Below are 23,998 nucleotides of genomic sequence, written 5' to 3'. Positions count from 1 at the left end.
AAAGTACTCACAAGACTTACATCAGATCTAAACTAAGTATGCATCTGGATCAAAGGAATGGGTTGTATCTGTGGACTGAACTGCAGAATGCCAGAAGGGAAGGCGAAAGCCTAGCCTATCGAAGACTAGCATCTTCAAGCATCTTCAAGCATCTAGAAGAGTACAGATCAACATAATGTAAAGTAGTAGTGTTATCAACCTCGGCCAGAGATCCTTTCTCGACTCCCTGCGAGAAAGCAATCCCAGAGCCATACTATCCAGGTATCATCTCATATCCAAGTCTCATCTCCATGTCTCATCTCAAGTATCCAGTTCTAGTTGTATCGATCGGGATACAACTCCAAGTGTCCGTTACCGTAGGGCAGGCTATCGATAGATGTTTTCTTCCCTGCAGGGGTGCACCAACTTACCCACCACGCTCGATTAACTCCGGCCAGACACACTTTCCTGGGTCATGCCCGGCCTCGGCCAAACAATACGCCGCAACCCGACCTAGGCTTAAGAGAGAGGTCAAGCATGCCGGACTAAACCTATGCCCCCAGGGGTCATGGGCCATCTCCCCGGGAACTCCTGCACATTGCGGACGCGGCCGGTGAGCAGACCTAGATACCTCCTTCAAAAAGGCAGGTGCTTACGCAGTCCAACTCGGCGCGCGCCGCTCAGTCGCTGACGTCTATTAAGCTTCGGCTGATGCATACGACGCAGAACGCCCATACTATGCCCATGTGATGGTTAGTGCTATGAGGTCAGAGGCCCCTCGGATCAAATATCCAAATTGTAGTGGATTAGGAACGCGTAGTAACAAGCAGAGACTCACGAAATATGTGACCCCGTTGCCCCGTCTCGAGGACTTGCGGCAAGGGCTAGGAATGCCCGGCCACGCCTCGTAATTATCTCGCGGGCACCCTCCAGGTCAACCCGTCTCCACATCACTCGCAATTAAGCTCGCGCGGGTACCCCTCAGGGCCGACCCGTCTTTAGTTAAATGGTTCAGTGTAAAGTCATAGTAACCATAGTAACTGTGTGGCCAAACATCAAGGGGAAAACCCGAGGAATCACCCCCGGTGAATTCCACTCGATGTAATCATCAAGTTGAACGTAAGAGGATCCACCCTCGAGGTTCACACTTGAGGGGTTGCACGACGGAGCTGTAACGGAAGTGGTTAAGGAGGAAATCACCCTCGATGACCTTGACCGTATAGCTACACTACAGAGATCTCATCAGGAGTGAGGTAAGAGGTTCCACCCTCGGCACTCGATGGTAACTCTGCAGAGTCGTACAACTAGGGGGGTGATGTGCGGTGCCGGGGCCTGGACGTCGATCACGTTGATCGAGTCATCGAACATAAAGCGAGGCAACTGGGACAAGGTGGGGTCACTGATGGGTCACTAACCAACCTATACTAAGCAGTTTAGGACAAGCAGGTAAGGTATGAAAGCAGGTAACAACAAAAGGCTATGCATCAGAGTAGGATCATACAGAAAGCAGTAGCAGTTCTAATGCAAGCATGAGAGGGAAAGAAATAGGCGATATCGGAATGCTCAAGGGGGGGGGGTTGCTTGCCTGGTTGCTCTAGCAAGGAGCGGACGTCGAGGATGTAGTCGTACTCAGTCGCATCAACGTCGGTCTCGGGGTCTACCGGAGAAGAAGAGGGGGGAGAAACAGTAAATATGGGGCAAACAGGCATCACAAAAGTATAACAAGGCAAACGCGGTGCCAGGGGTGACCTAACGCAGTACTAGGCGATACTGGCGAAGGGGGAAAACATTCGGGAAAGTTTTCCCGGAGTTAGGCATTTTCGGACAGATGAAACGAAGGGGAAAGGTTGCACGTTCGCTATGATAGGGGCATGTGATGGACTAACGGAGCACGTATCCGGATTCGTCTCATCGTTCTGAGCAACTTTCATGTATAAAGTTTTTCCATCCGAGCTACGGTTTAAAAGATATGATTTTCTAAAGTTTTATTAATTTCCTGAATTTATTTATTTAAATCCAATATTATCCAGAACAGTGGACGATGACGCAAGCATGACATCAGCGTGATGTCAGCAGGTCAACTGGTCGGTTGACCAGTCAAATCAGACAAGTGGGTCCATTGGGACCCACATGTCAGTGACAGTGCTAACTAACAGAGTTATGTTAACATAACTAACGTAATTAGTGAGAGGGGCCCAGTAGTCAGTGAGAGATTAGGGTTTTAATTAACTAAAGTATATAATTAACTAATTATTCTTTTATTTATTTTGCTTATTGAGGTGGGGCCCATAGGTTAGTGGGACAGGGGTGTCCCAGTCAGTAGTTGACTAAGTCAACTAGTCAACAGGGGCCTCGGGCCCACCAGTCAGTGGCACGGGGCGATGCCACGTGGGTGCTAGCTCGGCACCGGCCGGAGAGGCGTCGGAGCTAACTCGGGCGACCAATCCAACGGCGGAGCGATCGGGAGAGCTGCGTGATTCGTCCACACCGCCCCATTTTGGGCGCGGTCGGGCTCTTTCGAACGGCAAGACGACGGCGGAGCGATCTGGGACGGTGGCGGAGGCTGCGGTGGCCGGAGCTGAGCGCATCGAGCTTATCGGCGGCGAGGTTCTTCGGACGAGATACGGGAACGGGGCTACGAGGCGCAAAGTGAGCTGTGCGAAGTGCCTACGGTGCCTACTCGACGCGAGAAGTGGAACAGTGGCACGCACGGGACCAAAAGGTCACCGTGGCCACGCCGGCAACGAGGCCAGGCGGCGGCGCGTTCAGGTGAGCATGTAACGGACACTACAAGCGATCAGAGGAGGCAGGGGAGGGCGCATCCGGCGCAGAGGCTCATCGGGGAGCGTGGGGTCTGGGCAGAGGGCTCGGGGAGGACCGGTGGCATAGATCAAGGACGAGGACGATGCGATGGCCGAGCCGGAGAATAAGAAGAATGCGGTGACGCGAGGGGCTCCGGGGCTCGATCCAGCGGTGCGGTGGAAGCAGAGGACCACGGCGGAGCTGTTGGACTTGCCGGGGCGACGAACGGATGACGGTGGCCACGGCTACGGCGATCGACGGCGATGGGGGCGCTCGGGCATCTCGAACAGAGGCGAGGAGGGAGATGAGAGGGGGATTGTGGGCCTGCTAGGGTTCGGGGGAGAGAGCGGGGCGCGCGGGCGAGTTGTTAAGGGCGTCGGGGAACCATGGGATTGGCGACACGACGACGAACGCCGGTCGGATGCGCGTGCGCGCCGACGCGTGCGCGAGGAGGGAGATGGGCGCTAGGTGGGCCGGGCCGGGGTCTGTAGCAGTAGGCTTAAGTGCACAGTAGTTCTTCAGGCCTTTTTCATTTTTCCTTTTTTTGTTTCTTTTCTGTTTTTTTGAATTTTAGCTACTGTTTTCTATTAATTTGTAAAATTAAAAGAGTTTTGTTAGAAAGGAGACTTGCCAAATAAATCAAGCACATTATTTCCACGAGTCACAAAATGTTCGAGGCCAAAATGAGTTGTCTAACCATTTCTAGAAATTGGAAAGGCCAATTTTTTATGTTGGCAGAGCACTAAATAAATTGCCAGGGCACTTTGGAATCCCAAAAGAGGTTGGTTCCAACATGATAAATAACCAGAGAATATTTTCCACACTGTGAACATTTTAGTTTTCATGTTTGGCAAATTTGAATTTTTGATTTTAATTTGGATTTGAATTTGAATGGTGATTTGGATCAAGTGAAGATTAGCAACAGTAACAAGATGGCATGGCACCATTAACAGGTGATTACTGTAGCATGACACCGGGGGTGTTACAGGCTGCAACCAAGGATGGATGATATGTCTGTTGATGACCCAATTAGAAAGAGGTTTGTTAGGGAGGAATCAGGAAAGAACATCATGGCAAAGGAAAAGCAGCAGGGTGATCCAAGTGTGTCGGCACTCGCCATTGTTTCAGTGGGTGCTGGCATGGTCAGCCCCCCCCCCCCCCCCCCCCCCCACGCCCCCCCCCCCCCCGTGATCAGAGACCCAAAGCGCTCGAGGATGGAAGAGGAGGAAAGGGAAAGCTCAAGCATCCCAGTGAAGAATTTTGCGGGCTCCTTCGAGGAGCGCCGCCGGGCCCAATGAGTACTTTCTGCTGGAACTGTCGCGGAGCGGGCAACGCCGCGACAGTCCAAGAACTTCGCGATTTTGTGAGGAAGCTTGCCCCTACCCTTTTTTGCATTGTTGAAACTCAGATAGAAGGATCTAGGGTAGAGAATTTAGCTGGCACTTTGGGATATGATAATGCGTATGCAGTTGACAGTGAAGGTAGAAGTGGTAGTATTGGACTTTTTTGGAATAATGAAATAAAGATTGAAATTTTAGGTTACTCCCGTTATCATCTAGACGTGTCTGTAGAGGAGGAAGGTCACGATGCTTGGAGAATGACGTGTGTATATGGCGAGGCTCAAACACACCTGAGATATCGAACGTGGGATGTTCTAAAAAATATTAGCACATCTAGCTCCCTTCCATGGATGTGCATAGGGGATTTCAATGAGGTTTTGCGTTCAAGCGAACATGGCAGTATTGGGATGAGAAGTAATACCCAAATACAAGCTTTCAAAGACACGGTGGATATATGCAGGCTTCTTGACATCGGTTATAAAGGCCGGCAGTGGACGTTTGAAAAGAGGGTGGTTGGAGGAACATACACCAGATGCAGATTAAACTGTGCATTGTCAAATGCACCATGGATGGCTCGGTTTGCTAATGCTAGTCTTAAGCACCTAACGTCGGCTACATCAGATCATAGTGCACATCTTCTGGACCTGGGTCGAGGGTAGGGAAAGCCTCATGAACGCACCTTCCGCTACGAAGCAATGTGGGAAAAACACGAAGAGTTGAAAGGTTTTGTTCAGACCGAGTGGGCTGCGCAGGGCACATGCAATAATGTTCAGGATCTGCATGATAAACTTCAGCGGGTTTCGGCGGGCCTAACAAGGTGGAGTAAGGAGTCTTTTGGAAGCGTTCGGAATGAGATAAAAGATCCGAGGAAGAGGTTGGATGAACTCCGGGGTGATCCGCTTAGGGTGGCACACACACACGTTGAACTAAAGACCAATGAAAGACTAATTGAATTGTATCATCGCGAGGAAATCATGTGGAGACAGAGAGCAAGAATTGAAGGGATGGCCTCGGGTGATAAAAATACTAAGTTTTTCCATATGAGAGCGAGCCTAAGGAGAAAGAAGAATATGATCAAAGCTTTGGAAAATTCAATGGGTGTCTTGGTGGACGATCCGGCTGAGCTGAGGGCTATGGCGAATACTTTCTATCAGAGTCTGTATACTTCAGAAGGAGTGCAAGGAATACAGCAGGTAATTGATCATGTGCCTAGAAAGGTGACGGCTGCTATGAATGCTGACTTGTGTGCACCTTATACTAATGAGGAGGTAAAGACAACGCTTTTTCAAACGTTTCCCACTAAAGCACCGGGCCCCGACGGTTTCCCGGCCTTGTTTTATCAGAAGCATTGGGATGTCTGTGGTGAGGATGTGACGAAAATAGTCCTCAGAATTGTTAAGGGAGAGGAAAGTCCGGAGGCTATTAATGATACAGTGTTAGTTCTGATCCCCATGGTGACTAATCCCAACCTCCTCTCACAGTTCAGACCGACCATCTTATGCAATGTGCTTTATAAAATTGCTTCGAAGGTAGTTGCAAATAGACTGAAACTTGTCTTACTAGATATTATCTCGGAGGAGCAATCTGCATTTGTACCAGGTAGAATGATCACTGACAATATAATATGTGCTTATGAATGCTTACATTTTATGAAGAAGAATAGGTCTAGAAATAATAGCTACTATGCTTTGAAGCTTGATATGATGAAAGCCTATGATAGGCTGGAGTGGTCTTACCCGAGGGCAATTATGGAGAAGTTGGGGTTTGCAGCAAATTGGATTGACACAGTTATGACTATGGTTTCTTCAGTCTCATTTTCAGTTTTGTTCAATGGAGAAAGACTCGGGCGTTTTTACTCATCAAGAGGAATTGGCAGGGAGATCCAATCTCACCTTACCTATTTTTGATTGCAGCAGAGGGCCTTTTGTGCCTCCTGAAGTCCAGTTCACAGTCATCTTCACTAACAGGTATTAGAGTGGCACCAACGGCGCCAGCCGTGAACCACCTTTTATTTGCAGATGACAGCCTGTTGCTTTTCAAGTCTAGTGTGAAGGATGCAGAAAGAGTTTCAAACCTACTGAACATATATTGCAATGCTTCGGGTCAAAGGATAAATACGGGAAAATCATCAATTTTTTCAGTAAAGGTTGCCCGCAAGGACTAAGAGATGGAGTGAAAAATATTCTGAACCTTCATATTGAGTCCCTCAATGAACGATATCTTGGAATGCTAACAGATGTTGGTCAGTCAAAAAATGGTAGGTTCAAATGCTTGCGTGATAGGGTTTGTGAAGGGTTGGATGCAGAAGTTGTTGTCGGCGGCAGGGAAGGAAATCCTCATTAAGTCAGTAGCGCAGGCTATACCAGTATTTTCAATGGCGTGTTTCAGGCTGCCAAGGGGACTTTGTGACAATATCACATCTATTATTCGTCAGTTCTGGTGGGGAAGCAGTAGGGGCAAACGCAAACCAGCTTGGGTAGCGTGGGACATAATGACTAAACCAAAACACATGGGAGGAATGGGTTTTAGGGACATGGAACTTTTCAACTTAGCTTTGCTCTCGAGACAGGCCTGGAAGTTATTAAATGAAACTGAGTCATTGAGTGCTAGGTTGCTGAAGGCTGTTTATTATCCGGATGTGTCACTGCTACAGGCTGAATTGGGGTCGCACCCATCTCAGATTTGGCGAGCGATTCTAGATGGAAGAGATGTTTTGGCTCAGGGTGTGGTCAGAAGAGTTGGTGATGGAGTCCCTACCAGGATATGGGACCATAACTGGATCCCACGAGATAGTTACAAGAGACCGATTGCTTCATTGGTTACAGCCCCGCCACTAATGGTTGCCGACCTCATTGAGACAACCACGACTTCTTGGAGAAAGGAACTGATCCGAACAGTTTTCACTGCGTTTGATGCGGAAGCAATATTGAAGATTCCTCTCTATACAAGACAGATAGCTGACTTCTGGTCCTGGGGCGAAGAACCTCGTGGGAACTTTTCTGTTGGGTCTACATACCGCATGTTGGTTCAGACCAAATATGATAGAGAGGGCTGGCTGGAAGATCGAGAGGCACCATCTTCTAGCGAGGGGGACGACAACGAATGGAGAGACATCTGGAGGATAGATGTACCAAGCATAATCAAGGTTTTTCTGTGGCAACTTGCTCAACACTCGATACCTTCGAGCGATGTGTTAAACAGGAGGAATATGGCGACAACGGGGGCATGCAGGCTGTGCGGGTCGCCGGACTCTTGGAGACATGCGCTGCTGAATTGTCCTATGGCACGCTGCACTTGGGCACTTTCTTCGGAGGTCATCTTGGACGAGCTGAGCTCTCAACAACAAGAGTGCCCAAAGACATGATTATTTGCAATGATGAGAGTGCTAAAACCTGAAGATTTTGTCAAGTTTTCAGTCTCACTTTGGGCCATGTGGGGAGCAAGGAGGAAAGCATTGTATGAAGGCCTTTTTAAGTCACCTCAGGCAACGCATGGTTTCATAAACTCTTATATATATATATATATATATCTGATTTCTAGGTCTTATCCCCAACGAGAGAAGGGACAGGGGGTGGATCCATATAACACCCAGCTTAGATTGCCCCTCCTGATGGTTTTGCGAAGCTGGACGTGGATGCAACTGTGGGTAGTTGGAGCCAGTTTGGAGCTGTGTCGGCGATATGCAGAGACCAAGTCGGCAATTTCCTTGGAACATCAGCCATTATCTTCAAACATATCAAAGATCCTGCTACTCTAGAAGCATTGACAGTACGGGAAGGCCTCGATCTAGCAGCTGATCTAAACATCACAAAGGCACATGTTGCTACAGATTGCAAGGTTGTCGCAAGTGAGATTGGCAGGAGAAGTACTGCGGTTTACGAGCCAGTGGTTAGAGAAATTGAATTGCAAGCGTCCTCTTTCATTTCATGTAAAGTAGTTCATCAGTCTAGGAGCTCAAATTATGATGCTCACAACTTAGCAAATCATGCTTTAACTCTGAGCGTTGGCCGCCATGTTTGATTAGGCCAGCGTGAAGGCATTCTATTTGTCCCTGTAAACATTGTGATGACGTAATAAAGCTTTGCGAGGTTGCCTAAAAAACATTTTTTGTCTAAAAATAAAATAAAATAAGAGTACTTTTTTTATTTTGTCTCAAAAAATGTGAAAAATAAAAATCAGGATACTTTTATCGTCGACGAGGTGCCTACGGTGACTTCGTAAATTTCAAGATGATATGCCGGCTCAGTCTTTCGAAGGTGCTCGATAAATAAAAATAAAAACATTGTACTTCCGTGATCGCTTGGCTAGGCAGTTAAAGTTCTGCTTGCATTAAATTTATGAGAATTTTTTTTGAGAACACAATACAGACGCATGCGCTCATATATATACATGCATACTCTCATCCCTATGAATACATGCGCGGACCTTATCACATGCGCGGACCTTATCACTGTGAGAACTTTCGAGAGACTGAGTCGGCATATGTATATGATCTTAAGATTGACGAAGTCACGACAGACGTTTCGTAGTTGACGGATACATCTCCTCCTACTGAATGCGCATCGCCAGAAATCCTGAAATCACTTCAGAAATAATACGAGCACTAGGACTTGACCCCAGATGAATTGAGAATACCATTGTTCATCTAAACATTCAACCACGGATTGGTTCTTGGCTACGGTAATTTTATTTGGCCGACGTTCCCTCACTCAATTGTTTGTGCGAAACAATTTCGACCACACATGCCGTCACTATGGTCACCAAGCGCGTCCGGCCACGCATGTGTGGCAGTCGCGCCCGTATGAGCATCCTAAACTTAATCTGCTCCTTGTGAGTTCTTTGTGCAGCTTTTCTTTCGACCAACTGCACCGTGCAAACAGCTGAAAATAGATTGGCCTTTCACCCCCCAAGTTGAAGAGAACTATAAAAGCAAACATGGCAAAATATAAGATACACATATAAGCAGTGACTCTATCGCCAAGAGTAGCATCGCACAGACCATACGCTACATAATACAAGTGACCTCCTCTATGTCTACGTGTAGATTGATGCAATGCAAGGTCACCATGCCACAGCTCACACATCAGACCAAATGACCTGAACTCTCCAATGTCCTCGTTGAGCCTCAATGCCTTCCACACGGCCGGCGACCCGTCCACGGCGTTGTTGGGACACGGCGGCTCGAAGTTGTGCTCCGCATCGCAGTTGTTCACCGAGTCGTACTTGTCGACGACCTTGGCCAACGGACTGCCCGTTTCCATTAATGCGGATCATCTTGTTGCACCTGCGTGTGCCGTCGAGGCGCAGCCACCCGGTGGACAGCGCCACCACCAGCTCGCTGTCCTTGTGGAAACGGTTGTCGCAGAAGGACTTGCCGCCACCGTCCCTGCCCGACGTGAAACTGTTCAGGGTCAGGATGGCCGGCGTCTCGGCCGACATAAGGGGCGAGCACTTGAACTGCCGGTAGCGGTGGCCGGCCACGCAGCAGTCGAGCCGTCCTCCCTGTTGCATTTGGCGGCTAGCTACCCCGTGCAGGAAGGAAGGTGTAGGAATAAACATGACGCGTAGACCAATAGTAATAGTAGGACTAGAAATCCTAACCGAGTAGGTTACATAGCTACTCCTAGGTGTTATACCTAAAATCTGTACCACAACGAAAACAGTAAGCAAAAACAAGGCACGTCAAGAGCCTTTGGCAATCACCAAATATTCCTCTATTTGTTCGCTGAGTCACGATCCGCCGACGAGACAATCGAGTCTAGCAAGCTACGCTACTGGAGGTTCACGTACACGTGCGGTGGTTACGCCGGCCCGGCAAGTTGCATGCACGTGGCTACTGTTGTTAATCCATCCAGCTACCTGCCTGTGTGCTAGCTTTACAAGTACGTGGAGTTCCTGGGTGATCTGATCTAGAGCAAAAGCCAACAATTGATATTAGAGCCTCGACAATCTACGATCTACGATGATGGACAGCGACACTGAGTCTTTCAAATCCGGCAACGGTGGTTCCAAGGCGAATAAGAACAGCGACAAGGTGAAAAAGGGCGGCAAGTCAGCGACTAGTGGTGGCGGAACGGGCGGCGCCAATGTATTGACGCATCGCAACATCCCTATCCAGTACCCGATGCTCACCGACGCCACGCGTGTGGGCGGTGAAGATGAAGATCATTCTCTGAACCCTTCGAGTGTGGGAGGCCATCACGGACGACGACGTCGACCAGGAGTGCGATGAAGGTGCCATGGCCGCCACAGCCCAGCCTGTGCCGGATTCCGTGCTGATGACATTGGCGGAGTTCGAAACAGCAAGAGAGGCGTGGAATGCACTCAAAGAGATAAGGATTGGAGAAGATCGCGTCACGAAGGCTCGGGCACAAGTGCTGAAGCGCCAATTTCACAAGTTGCAGATGAAGGAAACTGAATCGGTGAACGACTATGCCATGCGTCTGACTACTTTGGTGGGAGAGATCCGCGCGCTTGGTGCAAAGATCGACGAAGCCGAGATTGTGGAGAAGTTTTTCAGTTCGGTGACTGATAAATTCACGTACATCATCGGCACGCTCGAGCAACTTTACGACATCGACGACATGACAATAACGGAGGCGATCGGACACTTACGGACATGGGAAGAGAATGCTCGTGGCTGTTGAAACGGCAACGGAGGAGGTAGTGACCAACTCATGTACTCACGCGCAGATTGGGAGTCCTCAGGTAGCAAAGGAAGGCGCAATGTTGGCGAAGGCTCAAGCAACGCGAAGCGCGGCGGACAAACCGAAGAAGGCAAAGGAAAAGGCAAGCCACAAGGTCGTGGTAAGGCGGACCGATCTAAAGAGCGGAAGCCACAAAACTTGGATATGTCTGAGGTCAAGTGCTATAACTGCAACGAGATGGGTCACTTTGCGAAGGATTGTCCGGAGCCTAACAAGAGGGAGATCAAGGCAAATTTGGCGAAGTAGGAGGACGAACGTCCAGGTCTTCTGATGGCCGAAGTTTGTGATCTCGTGGAGCCTAACAAGCGGGAGATCAAGGAAAATTTGGCGAAGCAGGAAGACGAACGTCCAGGTCTTCTGATGGCCGAAGTTTGTGATCTCGTCCAAACAGCGGTTGTGAAACCAAGCCAGAAGGTGCTACTTCATGAGAAGAAAGTAATACCGAAGTTATCCGGAAACCAGAATGTGTCATGGTATCTTGACACAGGTTCCAGTAACCACATGACGGGGTGCAAGGATAAGTTCCTCGAGCTGGAATATGATGTTCAATTCGGTCAAGTTCGGTGATGGTTCAAATGTGGAGATTTGCGGGCAAGATTTTGTCCTCTTTGAAGGTCTCACAGGAGAACATCGCATACTCACTGGAGTGTACTACATCCCACGGCTTCTCAACAACATCATCTCTGTCGGGAAACTTGATGAGAATGGATGCAAGGTGGGTATTGAGAACGGAGTGATGACGATCTACGACAACCTCCGAAACGTGCTAGCACGGGTGAATCGCACGCAGAACAGGCTCTATATCCTCAACCTTGATCAATCTCAACCGGAGTGTTGGCTCGCAAAGAGTGATGATGATTCGTGGTTATGGCATGCTAGATTTGGACACGTTAACTTCTACGCCTTGAAGAAGATGTCAAAGATGGAGATGGTATCTGGGATGCCATTTATCGACCATGTTGATTGAGTATGTAACGGGTGCTTGGTTGGAAAACAGAACCGCAGGCCATTCCCTACTCAGTCTACCTATCGTGCAAGTGAGGCACTCAAGCTGCTCCATGGTGATCTATGTGGCCCTATCACCCTAGCAACTCACGGAGGAAAGAAGTATTTCTTCCTGGTGGTAGATGACTACTCGAGATATATGTGGGTCGTTCTCCTACGATCTAAAGATGAGGCATTTGAAGCGTTCAAGAAGCTGAAGGCTGCAACAGAGATGGAACACGAGCTGAAGGTTCGCGCTCTACGGACAGATCACGGCGGAGAGTTTACGTCGAACGAGTTCAATGACTACTGCGAGAAGATTGGCATAAAGAGGTTCCTCACGGCAGAACGGGGTTGTTGAAAGGCGCAATCAAACCGTCGTTGATATGGCAAGGAGCTTACTCAAGATCAAGAATCTGCCGGGGACTTTCTGGGGAGAAGCTGTCTCGACAGCAGTCTATCTTCTCAACCGGGCTCCAACGAAGGCGGTGATCGGCAAGACTCTGTATGAAGCAATTTATGGACGTAAGCCGAATGTGTCTCATCTACGGACGTTCGGGTGCGTGGCCCATGTGAAGATGGCGGAGCCGCATCTCTCAAAGCTTGCCGATTGTAGCACCAAGATGGTGTTCATCGGATACAAGAGGAGTTCCGGCACCAAGGCATACCGCTTCTACGATCCACGAACCAAGCATCTACGGATTTCACGCGACGTCGTGTTTGAAGAAAATCAAGCGTGGAATTGGAGCGCAGCAGCCAACGATGCTCCAAACGGTAACATATTCACAGTTGAATTTCCAACTGATGATGATGCAGGGGAGGACGTCCAGGTGGTTGGCAAGACGCCCAACCAAGGTGACCACCATGCTAGTGATCATCATGGTGCCGACACCAACGACGACGCGCATGGGTCACAAGGTGATTGAGACAACAACACGCAAGACACGGGTAGAGATCTCGGCAACGACATCGACAATGAGGCGCATAGTGATGATGACAATCAAGATGATGGTCACGATCACAACGACTACACCGACGATGCGGATGCCAACGACCCGGTATCTACCACGCCTGAGACTCAACCGTCTTCCTCAAGTGCATCGACGTCGACACAATTTGTGTCACCTCCTTCGCAAGCCACAACAGATTCTTCTGGGCCTCGTCGCTACAAGCCCCTCAAGAAAGTCTACAAGTACGCAAAGCCAGTTACACTCGAATACTTCGATTTGTGTTTACTCGGAGTTGAGGAGCCAGCGAACTTCGTAGAGGCGAGCAAAAGTTCAAATTGGATGCACGCCATGGATGAGGAGATGAAGGCGATCGAGAGCAATGACACGTGAACTTTGGTAACCCGACCTCCGAACCAAAAGGCCATAGGTTTGAAGTGGGTTTACAAGTTGAAGAAGGACATGAAGGGTGCCATGGTGAAGTACAAAGCAAGACTCGTTGCAAAGGGCTACGTACAACGTCAAGGAGTTGACTATGAGAAGGTGTTTGCACCGGTTGCTCGAATCGAGATGGTGAGAGTGCTCCTAGCTTTGGCAGCACAAGAGGATTGGAAGGTTCATCATATGGATGTTAAATCCGCTTTCCTCAAAGGTGACATCATATAAGAAGTGTACGTGGAACAGCCCCTCGGTTATGAGAAGAAAGACGAAGAAGGGAAAGTTTACAAGCTCAAGAAGGCACTTTACAGGAAGCAAGCGCCAAGAGCTTGGAACTTAATGTTAGACCGAAGTTTGGTCTCGCACGGGTTTAAAAGATGTCCCCTCAATGATCCGAAAGACAGTCTATCAAGCACCAAAGAACTGGTGAAGATTGAAGGCGCGACCAAAGAAGAGTGTTGCCATCAAGCTATGGATGAGTTGACAACAATAAAGATGGTCCCTGAAATACTACGAAGAACATTAAAATCAATGCCAAGGTCCCGATCACGTCGAGAACGTCATGTTTAGGGGGTGAATGCAGGAATAAACATGACGCGTAGACCAATAGTAATAGTAGGATTAGAAATCCTAACCGAGTAGATTAGATAGCTACTCCTACCTGTTATTCCTCTATAGCTAACCGAGTAGACGTCGAGAAATCTGTACCACAACGAAAGCAATAAGCAAAAACAAGGCGCGTCAAGGGCCTTTGGCAATCACCAAATATTCCTCTATTTGTTCGCTGAGTCACTATCCGCCGACGAGACAATCGAGTCTAGCTAGCTACGCTACTAGAGGTTCACGTACATGTACGATGGTTACGCCGGCCCGGCAAGTTGCATGTACGTGGCTACTGTTGTTAATCCATCCAGCTGCCTGCCTGTGTGCTAGCTTTACAAGTACGTGGAATTCCTGGATGATCTGATCTAGAAGATCAAAAGCCAACAGAAGCCACTGATGTGGCATTTGCCGCCGTACGGCTGGGCTTTGTGGGCTTGTGTACGCTGCTGACGGCGGACGCGGAGACGGCATGGACCTGGAGGTGGAGTGACAGGAACTGCAGGACAGCGAACACGGCCAGTAGCTTCATGTTAGCCATGCCTGCCAGGTTGCATGCAGATCTGCTATTTGTGCTTGTGTGAATCTGTTGATCGATCTTCTTTGTATAGAACCACAATTAGCTGATGTAACCGGAACCGGGCGCGTCAGTCGATTCAGTCTCATCTCATCGGTTTTGCAACCCACAGCTGGTGAGTTGGTGATAGTCCTGTAATATTTGGACCATTAAATCGTCCTGCACCCGCCAAAACTTTATTTGCCCGCTGTAAATTTCTTGTTAAACAGCTGTTTCTTCTTTGTTTTAGTGAAAAGAAATCTTGGCATTCCTCTCAACCAGTAATAATCGAGGTGCAGACATCTCTCAGTATCCGAGTGGATGAGATTCCAAGGTACGTGCAGCTAACTATATGTATCAGGTGTGCCGTTTCCTACTTACTTATCTGTGGATGGAATAAGAATATAGGCTCACTCACTTGTCGTCTTCCCACGGTATTCGCAGTTCTTTGCTCTGACCGACAAAGGTGGCAACGGCTCACCTCTGGACAACACATCTGGCATTGTATGTCACTTTACATTCCACCTCACTGTAAGGGCGAAAATTACTTAGGTGCCAATGCCGGATTGTGTTCCTTTCATGTAAAAATACTAAATAGGAGAACAAGGCCAGCAAATGGTTGAACTGTGGTGATGTTACAGTTCAGGGATCGAAACATGTCTTACTCATATGCTCCAGCTCCTGTTACCAAGAGCTTCAGTGAGATTGTGTAGGAGGCTCCTCAAGACAATATCTCTGTTCAATTGTCAAATCAATTTGAGGAAGACTCTGAGGGGATTGTGATACTAACCAAGGGAGTGAAATGCACCGTTAATACATTAACTCAAACTGACTGCATGCAAGAGTGGATTTTCAACACCCAGGTGTCCACGCACCCCCTTATCAGCACCGTAGGTCCAGATTCCTGGGCCTAGGGATATGTACAGAGTACTGTAGCAAGTATTTGATTAGCACAGGTATCGGTCGGCCACATTTCAAATGAAGCCGGACCTAGTCTGGCAGTGTGTCACGTAGGTTGATTCCTCCTAGTAACTGAGGCACTGTGGCAGATTCCACAGCCCTCACTCTTCTCACTTTTCTCTCTAGTAACTGAGGAACAGTGGGAAAGGAGAAGTGTTATAAAAAAGAAATAAGGAATGGCTAGACGGCTACCGTGTGTGTCTCAAGTAACAGGAGCAAAATAAAAAAAAACTATTTACCTTTTCCTATTCATTAGGATCTTCTATGAGCAATGCGCCTACTCTAGTATTTCACAAAAATGTTGTTCCACGGAGAGATATAGGAGAGGCCACATAGCTCTTTACATAAACAATCTGAGTCCTTCAAAAAAATTCTGCATATTGGCTTGTTGGGTAGCACATGCAGCACCAATGGAGGAATTGCGGGGCCATGTGGATGCAGCCTACTCATTACGCATGCACAACTTAGAGCATGGTTAATAATATATCCAGCAGCTGGCTATATAAACATGACATGTTATCAAGAGTTAGTATTATTAATTACTCATACGATAGAGTTGGCTTGGCTATAAGGTTAGAACGTTTTTTAACTTTGTGTCTTTCTCTTTCCTTTAATTAAATGATTTTACCTAGGAGCACACGTAGAGGCTGGCTCTTGCATGTTAGCCCACTCCATCACTTTTTTCTTGTCTCTCTCCTCCACATAGGCAATTGTGCCATGTAAGCAGGCTTATAGCCCACTGTTGTACTTCCTCTTATGAGTTGTCCCATCCACACTGACCCTAGTGCTAGGCCTGCACTGCAAGCTAGCCTAGTATCAGTCATGCATGTCTCTGCAAATTGCCTGCTAAATTAACCTAACACTGCAATTGACCTGCTACTGACTATTCAACAGCACGAATCTTGAACTCACCAACGCAGGGGATTAGGGGGTGTCGGGGCTCCCGGGTGCTATGGCACCTTTTCGTTTAGGCCAATAATTCAGGAATTGATCGACTTAGGTCATAAACTCATTGATATTATTTCCTAAAAAACTCATTGATATTATCAAATAAGGCCAAAATCAATCCAGGAGGGAAGAAGCCGGCCACAGGGCTGCCACATCAGCTTTCCTTTGACCACTCACGAACTAAATGTTTTTTGCAGGGGTCTATTTGTAAACATGCTGCTTTTTTCCTCCTAAACCATGCTAACGGCCTATGGAGGAAAAAGAACTCACATTGCACCAGCAGTGTAAGTTTCTTTTAAAAAATTGCTTGTGAGAAAAAATCATCCATTTTAGAAAATAGATTCTAGTAAAAAAGTTAGTTCTTGAGTGGCAAAGAAGGAACACTGACGTGGCAGCCATGTGGTTGGTTTTTTCCTATCAAATTTTTTTGGCCTTATTTGATTAAATAAACGAGTTTACGACCTAAATAGATCAAATCCCAAGTTGTGGGCCTAAAGAATGCAATCAGTTTGATGTAATGGACTACTGACACATTTCACTTTAATCAAGAAGAAGAGCTAAGTGTGATTGATGATCAATTCCACCTTGGTGATTGTACCCAGTCATGTGTCAAAACTGTTGAGACAATGTTTCCAAAAGCTACGAAATCATGGGGGCATGTGTGTCGCGGGGTGGAAGATTCAGGGGCCTCGTGCTTGGATCCGATGGGCTCAGGCCCTTGGCATGTTGATGCGGTCAGACGGTGTAGCTAGGCGCTCTAGGCCATGTGGGGTGGTTGCGCTCGATTTGCCTAGCCAGCGGTCCCTGGGACCAATGTGGGCGCTTCATGGCAGGCCATCGTGGAAACGTGTGGTCGTACGAGCGGAGTTATGCCTGGATCTCACAGGTTCACCGGGGTTGAGCTCCGTGTTGGGAACGCAGTATTTCAAGATTTTTGTCTACGATCACACAAGATCTATTTAGAAGATGTATAGCAATGAGCGGGGAGAGTGTGTCCATGTACCCTCATAGACCGAAAGCGGAAGCATTTAGTAACGCGGTTGATGTAGTCGAACGTCTTCGCGATCCAACCGATCCAAGTACCGAACGTACGGCACCTCCGCGATCAGTACACGTTCAGCTCGATGACGTCCCTCGAGCTCTTGATCCAGTTGAGGCCGAGCGAGAGTTCTGTCAGCACGATGGCGTGGCGACGGTGTTGATGAAGTTACCGGCGCATGGCTTCGCCTAAGCACTACGACGATATGATCGAGGTGTGTAACTGTGGAGGGGGGCACCGCACACGGCTAAGAGAATACTTGGTGTCCCTTTGGGGTGCCCCCCTCCCACGTATATAAAGGTGGGAGGAGGAGGAGGCCGGCCCTAGATGAGGCGCGCCAAGGAGGGAGTCCTACTTGGACTCCTAGTCCAAGTAGGATTCGCCCCCCCTCCTTCTTTCCACCGGAGAGGGAAAAGGGGAAGGGAGTGAGAGGGAGAAGGAAAGGGGCCCCCCTCCCTAGTCCAACTCGGACTCCCTATAGGGAGGAGGCGCGACTGCCCCTTGTGGGCTGCCTCCCCTCTTCCCTATGGCCCATGTAGGCCCAACCTTTCCCTGGGGGGTTCCGGTAACCTCCCGGTACTCCGAATAAATGACCGAATCACTCGAAACCATTCCGATGTCTGAATGCAACCTTCCAATATATGAATCTTTACCTCTCGACCAGTTCGAGACTCCTCGTCATGTCCGTGATATCATCCGGGACTCCCAACAAACTTCGGTTCATCAAAACACGAAACTCATAATACAAATCGTCATCGAACGTTAAGCGTGCGGACCCTACGGGTTCGAGAACTATGTAGACATGACCGAGACACATCTCTGGTCAATAACCAATAGCGGAACCTGGATGCTCATATTGGTTCCTACATATTGTACGAAGATCTTTATCGGTCAAACCGCACAACAACATATGTAGTTCCCTTTGTCATCGATATGTTACTTACCCGAGATTCGATCGTCGGTATCCCCATACCTAGTTCAATGTCGTTACCGGCAAGTCTCTTTACTCGTTCCGTAATGCATCATTCCGTGACTAACTCATTAGTCACATTGCTTGCAAGGCTTATAGTGATGTGCATTACCGAGAGGGCCCAGAGATGCCTCTCCCATACACGGAGTGACAAATCTTAATCTCGATCTATGCTAACTCAACAAACACCATCGGAGACACCTGCAGAGCATCTTTATAATCACCCAATTACGTTGTGATGTTTGATAGCACACAAGGTGTTCCTCCGGTATTCGGGAGTTGCATAATCTCATAGTCTGAGAACATGTATAAGTTATGAAGAAAGATATAGCAGAAAAACTAAACGATCATTATGCTAAGCTAACAGATGGGTCTTGTCCATCACATCATTCTCTAATGATGTGATCCCATTCATCAAATGACAACACATGTCTATGGCTAGGAAACTTAACCATCTTTGATTAACGAGCTAGTCAAGTAGAGGCATACTAGGGACACTCTGTTTGTCTATGTATCCACACATGTACTAATCTTCCGGTTAATACAATTCTAGCATGAATAATAAACATTTATCATGATATAAGGAAATATAAATAACAACTTTATTATTGCCTCTAGGGCATATTTCCTTTAGTCTCCCACTTGCACTAGAGTCAATAATCTAGATTACATAGTAATGATTCTAACACCCATGGAGTCTTGGTGCTGATCATGTTTTGCTCGTGAGAGAGGCTTATTCAACGGGTATGCAACATTCAAATCCGTATGTATCTTGCAAATCTCTATGTCTTCCTCCTTGACTTGATCGCGGATGGAATTGAAGCATCTCTTGATGTGCTTGGTTCTCTTGTGAAATATGGATTCCTTTGCTAAGGCAATCACACCCGTATTGTCACAAAAGATTTTCATTGGACCTGATGCACTAGGTATGACACCTAGATCGGATATGAACTCCTTCATCCAGACTCCTTCATTTGCTGCTTCCGAAGCAGCTATGTATTCCGCTTCACACGTAGATCCCGCCACTATGCTCTGCTTGGAACTGCACCAACTAACAGCTCCACCATTCAGTATAAATACGTATCCGGTTTGTGACTTAGAGTCATCCGGGTCAATGTCAAAGCTTGCATCGACGTAACCATTTAGGACGAGCTCTTTGTCACCTCCATAAACGAGAAACATATCCTTAGTCCTTTTCAGGTATTTCAGGATGTTCTTCACCGCTGTCCAGTGATCGACTCCTGGATTACTTTGGTACCTCCCTGCTAAACTAATAGCAAGGCAGACATCAGGTCTGATACATAGCATTGCATACATGATAGAACCTATGGCTGAAGCATAGGGAATGACTTTCATTTTCTCTCTATCTTCTGCAGTGGTCGGGCATTGATCTGACTCAACTTCAGACCTTGTAACACAGGCAAGAACCCTTTCTTTGCTTGATCCATTTTGAACTTCTTCAAAACTTTATCAAGGTATGTGCTTTGTGAAAGTCCAATTAAGCGTCTTGATCTATCTCTATAGATCTTGATGCCTAATATATAAGTAGCTTCACCGAGGTCTTTCATTGAAAAATTCTTATTCAAGTATCCTTTTATGCTATTCAGAAATTCAGTATCATTTCCGATCAACAATATGTCATCTACATATAATATCAGAAATGCTACAGAGCTCCCACTTACTTTCTTGTAAATACAGGCTTATCCAAAGTCTGTATAAAACCATATGCTTTGATCACACTATCAAAGCGTATATTCCAACTCCGAGAGGCTTGCACCAGTCCATAAATGGATTGCTGGAGCTTGCACACTTTGTTAGCACCTTTTGGATCGACAAAACCTTCTGGTTGCATCATATACAACTCTTCTTTAAGATATCCATTAAGGAATGCAATTTTGACATCCATTTGCCAAATTTCATAATCATAAAATACGACAATTGCTAACATGATTCGGACGGACTGATGACCCACAAGTATAGGGGATCTATCGTAGTCCTTTTGATAAGTAAGAGTGTCGAACCCAACGAGGAGCAGAAGGAAATGATAAGCGGTTTCCAGCAAGGTATTCTCTACAAGTACTGAAATAAGTGGTAACAGATAGTTTTTGTGATAGGATAATTTGTAACGAGCAACAAGTAACAAAAGTAAATAAAGTGCAGCAAGGTGACCCAATCCTTTTTGTAGCAAAGGACAAGCCTGGACAAACTCTTATATAGAGAAAAGTGCTCCCGAGGACACATGGGAATATCGTCAAGCTAGTTTTCATCACGTTCATATGATTCGCGTTCGGTACTTTGATAATTTGGTATGTGGGTGGACCGGTGCTTCGGTGCTGTCCTTACTTGGACAAGCATCCTACTTATGATTAACCTCTATTGCAAGCATCCGCAGCTACAACAAAAGTATTAAGGTAAACCTAACCATAGCATGAAACATATGGATCCAAATCAGCCCCTTACGAAGCAACACATAAACTAGGGTTTAAGCTTCTGTCACTCTAGCAACCCATCATCTACTTATTACTTCCCAATGCCTTCCTCTAGGCCCAAATAATGGTGAAGTGTTATGTAGTCGACGTTCACATAACACCACTAGAGGAGAGACAACATACATCTCATCAAAATATCGAAGGAATACCAAATTCACATGACTACTAATAGCAAGACTTCTCCCGTGTCCCCAGGAACAAACGTAACTACTCAGAAAGCATAAACATGTTCATAATCAGAGGAGTATTAATATGCATATAGGATCTGAACATATGATCTTCCACAAAATAAACCAACTAGCATCAACTACAAGGAGTAATTAACACTACTAGCAACCTACTAGTACCAATCCCAGACTTGGAGACAAGAATTGGATACAAGAAATGAACTAGGGTTTTGAGAGGAGATGGTGCTGGTGAAGATGTTGATGGAGATTGCCCTCTCCCGATGAGAGGAACGTTGGTGATGACGATTGCGATGATTTCCCCCTCCCAGAGGGAAGTTTCCCTGGCAGAACAGCTCTGCCGGAGCCCTAGATTGGTTCCTCCTCGTGGCGGCGGAGTTTCGTCCGAGAAGATGGCTTATGATTTTTTCCCATCGAAAGACTTCATATAGCAGAAGATGGCCACCGGAGGGCCACCAGGGGGCCCACAAGGTAGGGGGGCGGGCCCAGGGGGGTAGGGCCCGCCCCCACCCTCGTGGGCAGGGTGTGTCCCCCTGGTGAACTTCTTGCGCTCAATATTTATTATATATTCTGAAAACGTCTTCCGTGAAGTTTCAGGACTATTGGAGCTATGCAGAATAGGTCTCTAATATTTGCTCCTTTTCCAGCCCAGAATCCCAGCTGCCGGCATTCTCCCTCTTTATGTAAACCTTGTAAAATAAGAGAGAATAGGCATAAGTATTGTGACATAATGTGTAATAACAGCCCATAATGCAATAAATATCGATATAAAAGCATGATGCAAAATGGACGTATCAACTCCCCTAAGCTTAGACCTCGCTTGTCCTGAAGCGAAAGCCGAAATCGAAAAATATGTCCACATGTTTAGAGATAGAGCTGTCGATAAAAATAAAATACGGACATGAGGGCATCATGATCATTCTTAGAACAACAACTTATATAATTCTTGTCATATGATCTCTTATGCTAGAGTAATAATTCAATCACAATTTCAAGTATGAATCGTAAACTTCATTGAAAACTAATCAAACTATAATCTCAGTCATTGGAGCAATTGCAATTTATCATAACATAGGAAAGAGTCAATATATAAGAGCTTTTCAGCATGTCCACATACTCAACTATTATATAGTCTTTCACAATTGCTGACACTCACGCAATACTTATGGGTATGGAGTTTTAATCGGACACAGAGAAAGATAGGGGCTTATAGTTTTGCCTCCCAATGTTTTACCTCAAGGGTAATGTCAGCAATAATATTTCACGAAAACTCACATCCAATTAGCCATATATACCAGGATCTTTCCAACATACTGTGCTTGCCAAAGGATAAAATGTAAAAAGGAAGGGTGAAGATCACCATGACTCTTATGCAAGGTAAGAGATAAAAGTAAAAGATAGGCCCTTCGCAGAGGGAAGCAGAGGTTGTCATGCGCTTTTATGGTTGGATGCACAAAATCTTAATGCAAAAGAATGTCACTTTTATATTGCCACTTGTGATATGGACCTTTATTATGCAGTCGGTCGCTTTTATTTCTTCCATATCACATGATCGTATAAAGCTTATTTTCTCCCACACTAATAAGTCATACATACTTAGAGAGCAATTTTTATTGCTTGCACCGATGACAACTTACTTGGAGGATCTTACTCAATCCATAGGTAGGTATGGTGGACTCTCATGGCAAAACTGGTTTAAGGGTATTTGGAAGCACTAGTAGTATCTCTACTTGGTGCGATGAATTTGGCTAGCATGAGGGGGAAAGGCAAGCTCAACCATGTTGGATGATCCATGACAATATAATTTATCTCAGATGTAAGAAAACATAACCCATTATGTTGTCTTCCTTGTCCAACGTTAACTCTTTAGCATGTCATAATTTAATGAGTGCTCACAATCATAAACGATGTCCAAGATAGTATATTTATATGTGAAGACCTCGCTTTCTTTATTACTTCCTATTAATTGCAACGATGACCAAAACTATGTTTGTCAACTCTCAACAACTTTTATTCATCATACTTTTTCTATGTGAGCTCATTACTCTCCATAAGATCCATATGATCTCTTTGTTTCCCTTTTTTATTTATTTCTCTTTTCTTTTATTCACTTAGGATCATGGAAAAATAATCAAGCCCTTGACTCAACACTAATCTTTATTATATATAGCTCACGGACTCGATTACATAGAGGGATCATAAAGCAAAACTCAAAACTAGATCATGCCATAAACTTTATTCTACTAGATCAAGATATTACCAAAAGGATCGAACTAAGAAAAACGGTAAAGATAAAAGTGATGGTGATACGATACCGGGGCACTCCCCCAAGCTTGGCAGTTGCCAAGGGGAGTGCCCATACCGGATACTCAATTCTTCTTTGTTGGTGGAGAAGATGGCGGTTTTGTTGATGGCGTAGGCTTCTTCCTTAATTTGCGCTTGAGGACAGAATTTTGGTCCCTTAGGTCCTCGATCTCCTGCTCCAGGCTCAGTATCTTTTTGCATAGTTCCTGTTTGTTTTCCTGCAAGAGGCGAAAAGGGATAAACTCGATCTTAGATTTCTTTATTCTGTCAGGGAGGCTTGACTTTTTGAACTCCACATGCATGTCCCCAGGTTGAGGTAGTGGGACTTCATCATCATCTGAGCTCGTCTCCTCCTTTCCCTTAGTTTCATAGTCCTCTTCTTCTTCCGTAGTCCAACCACAATGCTCCACATCCCCATAGACTTTAGGATCTGCAAGGTGATCAACCACATAGCCCTCTCCTCCCGAATCCTGGGACGACATGTTGCTCAAATCTGCAGCAGGAAAGCTCGAAACAAAGACAGGAGATATTTGCGTGATACGGGAGTCAAAACCTCCGGGAGATTATATAATGAATTTTTGCCTACCAAAATACGTATCGTGTAAGAAAACGGAGTCCGGAGAGCGCACGAGGTGCCCACGAGGTAGGGGGCGCGCCCAGTAGGGTAGGGCGCGTCCTCCACCCTCGTGGAGCCCTTGTGTCCTTCCCGGACTGCTTCTTATTTTTCTATTTTTCTAAATATTCCAAAAC

At 46.6% G+C, this 23,998-nt stretch overlaps 1 pseudogene; it reads right to left on the bottom strand.

Moving 5' to 3' along the window:
• Window positions 1–9,197: 9,197 nt before the first annotated feature.
• LOC125519181 lies at window positions 9,198–14,338 on the bottom strand (annotated as a pseudogene).
• Window positions 14,339–23,998: the final 9,660 nt, after the last annotated feature.

Source organism: Triticum urartu, chromosome 7, assembly GCF_003073215.2.
Source record: "Triticum urartu cultivar G1812 chromosome 7, Tu2.1, whole genome shotgun sequence".
Classification (NCBI taxonomy): domain Eukaryota; kingdom Viridiplantae; phylum Streptophyta; class Magnoliopsida; order Poales; family Poaceae; genus Triticum; species Triticum urartu.
The sequence above is the reverse complement of the archived record's forward strand: the minus strand, read 5'-3'. Positions and strand labels throughout refer to the sequence as shown.